The following is a 4,250-nucleotide window of genomic DNA, read 5'->3' as shown; positions in this document are numbered from 1 at the left end:
AGAAAGAAAGAAAGAAAGAAAGAAAGAAAGAAAGAAAGAAAGAAAGACTGACCAAGGGCTCTGAGACACACTACTTCTGCCCACTTCTCATGTGGTCTTGGACAAGTCACTTACTCTCTGTCTCGAACCTATTTTCTCATCTATAAATGAGGCGAGTAAATTCTCTACCTCAAGGATTGTTTTGAGGAACACAAACTTCAGGGAAGTATTCAACAACAGTGCTGACCCCCAAACATCTTTGAGCCGCATTGCCTTGATGCTTTCTGGAATCAGGTGCAGGACTGTGACTGTGGTGAGGCCAAAATTTCTGAAAAGAACAGATCAAAATAGGGTGACCCCCATCCCTGCCCTACCCACCTGGACGGGGTCGGAGAGACTTCCATCCCAAAGGCCGGGCCCTTGGCCCTGGCAGATCTCCCAAGTCTGCTCTCCAAAATACACCTCTGCCCTCCTCACCCCTTACTAAGTCTCAAGACTGAGACCCTTTCCCTCCCGGCGCTCCCATTCTCACGTCGCCCCTCACTTTCACTTTCCAGGAGCTTGCTCTCCAAGTCTCCCTCCCATCCCAGAAACCGTAGCTCCGTTCTTGGCAGTGAATCCCCATCCTTTCTCCAAAACCCTCTTCAAGTTAATGAGCCCCCTCCTGGGCTATAATCACCTCCCTAAACTTCCATTTCCTTCCTGGGTCTTCCCTCCCCACCCCCAGCAATTCCTGGGCACACAAGCCTTCACTGCCCTCCCTCCCCATTTCAAGTAGAGCCCCCAGTCCCTTCCACTGAATTCCCCCTACTGCCCCCTTACCTCACTGAAACTCCTCTGGGCACCCTCCGTACCCCGCCCCCCAGTCCTCAGCCCCCTCCCCCAACCTCTCCCAAGCCAGCCCCACCTGGACAGCGTTCCCAAGCTTCTTCTGCTTTCTCAGCAGCACTGAACACACTTATTTTCTCCCTGCAGGCAATTCATGGGGCTGAAAACAAGCTTCTCTCGCCTCCCCCACTGGTTCCATCCATGCCACCTACTCCAAAGAGCCTCCACCGGGCTCCAGAGTGACCTTGTCAAAGCCCTCTCCCTGTCCTCTCCCCTCCACACACAGCGTCTGCTCCAAAACGACCTAAGATGTGTGGCTTCTGCCTGCCCCGCCCCCACCTCCCAGGCCTTTGCACGTGCTGTTTACTCCTCAGGTGACAAAGACCCCCTTCCAGGCTCCTACTGGGTCTTACTGCTCCCTGCCCCCACTTGCAGCGCCATACTGGAATGTAGCCTTGAGCTTAGTGTTGCTGCCTTCGCCTCGCCGTGCAGTGAGGCGACAGTGTCTTCTTCTGAGTTTTATGGATGCTTAGAGGGGGCTTGGTGGGTGGCTAAACCTCACATCCAGCACAGAGGCTGCCGTTTTAGGGGACTTTTTTTTTTTAGGGGACTGTTTTACCTGCCCCATCTGAATCCTCTGGCCTCCTCCTCCAGACAGGTGTCCCCAGAAGCTGGGGGTCTCTCTCCCCCTCACACCAAGGGTTCCTCAGACTCTCTCAAGACCTGAGCCTTGCTGGTTGGGCCATTTGGAGCCCATCCCTTGGGATCTCCTTGATCTTCAGCGGGAGACACACAGAGAGCCACGTTTCACAGAACTTCAGCATGAAGTGGATCCATGGGAAAAGCTGTCTGCTAAAGACCAGGCAGCCCAAAGTGGTCAAGGACAGCCAAGTGCTCCCCAAAGTCAGGGAGTGGGGAACAATTTAGCTTCTCCAGGCCCACCAGAAATAGGCCAGAAATGGGTTTTCTTTATACAAAATTTATAAAAGCTGGGAGGAAACAGAGCTGGGATTTGGGGTTCAGGGTGGAGAGAGAAAGGCAGAAATATCAGGGTTGGGGTGCCTGGGGGGCTCAGTTGGTTGAGTGTCCAACTCTTGGTTTTGGCTCAGGTCGTGATCTCACAGTTTCCTGAGTTCAAGCCCTGCATCTGGCTTTGCGCTGGCAGCACGGAGCCTGCTTGGGATTCTCACTCTCTCTCTCTCTCCCTCCCTCCCTCTCTGCCCCTCCCCTGCTCACATTGTCTCTGTATCTCTCAAAATAAATAAACTTAAAAAAAAAAAAGTATCAGGGTTACTGGCTTAGTCAAACTTTGGAATTTGCACAGGTGTGCAAATGCAGGTGTGTTGGGGCAAAATGGGGGGCCCGGAGACCAAGGAGACCCAAGACCTGGGGTGAATGGGAGATACGCAAGCAAGAGTACTCCAGTCCTTGTGGGGAAGGGGTGTATCCCACAAGGGTTCTTGGGTTTAGGATGGAACGCGTATCTCAAAGACAGGTTCCCTGAACCAGGGTAGAACTGTAGGGACCAAAGGCTGGGGTGACATAGTACAAAGGAAGGGACTAGAGTCAGGAGACCTGAGATCTAGGATGGAATGAAAGGGTCCAGAAGCAGAGGACTTGGGGGGAGAACAGGGGATCCTAGAGGCAAGCATCCCTGTACTCTGGGGTCCTGATGCGTGGGACAGAATACAGGTCTCAGGATCAGGGGAGACACAGGACCAAGACCAGGCAGAATGCCTGGATCTGGGACATAATGCATGGACCAGGGACCACAAAGGCCTATGGAGCTGGCCGGGGAACCCCAGGGGCAAGGGAGACCCAGGGCCTGGGCGGTAATCTGGGAGTGGGGTCTGGGGGCGGTTCCCAGATGCAAAGCTGACTCTGATCCCAGGCAGAAGGGAGAACTCAGAGGGAGGGGACACATGAAGGTATTTCAACTTTGGGGAACCAGTGCCTGACAAAACGCGGCCATGCCTCTTCCAATTCCATCCACCCTCACTCACCCCCTTTCACAAGACACAAGGTGGCTTTTTTTTTTTTTTTTTTTTTGCTTTTTTTCATTTCTTTTTAATACAAACTTGGATCTTTGGGTGTGTCCTGCCAAAACAGAAAACAACAACAACAACAGAAGAGAAAACCCAAAAGAGTGAAAAATAAGAAAGAAAGAAAAAAAAAAAAAAAGCTCCCGCAAGAGGTTCTTCTCCCTCCCCCCTACCATGCGAATTTGCACACCACGGGACCACAGCAGGTTTACAGAATGCAATATACAATCCACGATTTATAATAAAACAGTATATACAATAAATAGGATATTGTTCATTTTTGTCAAACGACCTGTAGATAAATTTCTCAGTGCATACTTGCAGGGGCTCTGGACACCTCGGGGCCCCGCTCGCAACCTCTTGCACACGCTCGCTCTCTCTCTCTCTCTCTTTTTTTTTTTGTCTTTTTCTAAAACTGTGTTTTGTTTTTAAGTTTTGTACATTTTTAAAAAGTATTTACAATTGCTGGTTTTGTGCAGAAAGGGCTCACCTTCGGCTTCTGCGTGGAGGAGATGGGCAGGGAGAGGTGGGGGGAGGTGGGAGTGCAAGGGGTACGGGGGGGGGGGGGGGGGGGGCAGAGGGGCAGGCGCTCCTGCCAGAGGACAATGTGGACGCTGGGAGGGGTCTTGGCGTCGGTTTTCTGAAAGCTGCAAAGAAACACAAAAGAGGCAGAAGTCAGCTGTAGGCACAGACACGGAATTCTGAGAACAGGGATGTTAAGAGTGGGACCCCCCACCCACTTCCTACCAGCATCCTGGGAGAAGCTAATGACATCGTTCCTTCTCCCAGAAAACTCCAAAGAGTAACCCCCCCCCCGCCCCCGCGACAATGGACTGCTTCTGGCCTTCTCTGAACTCAGTTTCCCCATCTGTAAAGTAGGTTCGTATCTAAGGCCCGTACCACTGAGAGGTAAAGGAGAGGAGTCAGGGCTCCAGGCAGTGCCGTTGGTTAAGAACTTGGGCTCCTGAGTGAGACACAACCAAGTTCAAATGCTAGCACTACTACCGGATAGCTCTATAACGTTGCGCAAGTCGGTGAATCTCTAGGAGCCTCAGTTTGCTCATCTGTAAAAAAGGGGATAATGAAACCAGCCCATATGTTTGCTGGGAGGATTCAGTGGTTTAAGGTAGATTAACCCTGGTACATAAAACATAATAAAGGATCCTAATTACAAGTCGTTATTATTTTCCTGGGATCTGGGCCAGCTAGGTGCCCCAAGCCTCAGTTTCCTCGTCCAACAATGAGTTTAGGAATTCTGTTCTGAGGAAGGACACGGTGGGGAAGACAGGGCTTGAGCACAGCACAGGTGTGAACTGCACACCCGTGCACTTTTGTTTCTTCTAATTCCAACCCTTTCTCAGCCCCCCCCCCCCCCCCCCCCCCCCCCCCCCCCCCCCCCCC

General features: G+C 52.0%; 1 protein-coding gene across 1 annotated transcript in view; it reads right to left on the bottom strand.

Annotated features, from left to right (window-relative positions):
- Positions 1 to 2,850: 2,850 nt before the first annotated feature.
- The window catches only part of AHDC1 (AT-hook DNA binding motif containing 1), a 64,584-nt gene continuing 63,184 nt past the window's right edge, over positions 2,851 to 4,250 (bottom strand). The window contains exon 7 of the mRNA XM_049617672.1: positions 2,851 to 3,496. The gene's annotated coding sequence lies outside the window, so the exon portion shown is untranslated. The remainder of the gene's footprint in view (positions 3,497 to 4,250) is intronic.

The sequence above is a fragment of the Panthera uncia genome, assembly GCF_023721935.1.
Source record: "Panthera uncia isolate 11264 chromosome C1 unlocalized genomic scaffold, Puncia_PCG_1.0 HiC_scaffold_4, whole genome shotgun sequence".
NCBI lineage: Eukaryota > Metazoa > Chordata > Mammalia > Carnivora > Felidae > Panthera > Panthera uncia.
Note: the sequence above shows the minus strand (reverse complement) of the source record. Positions and strands in the feature narration are given on the sequence as shown.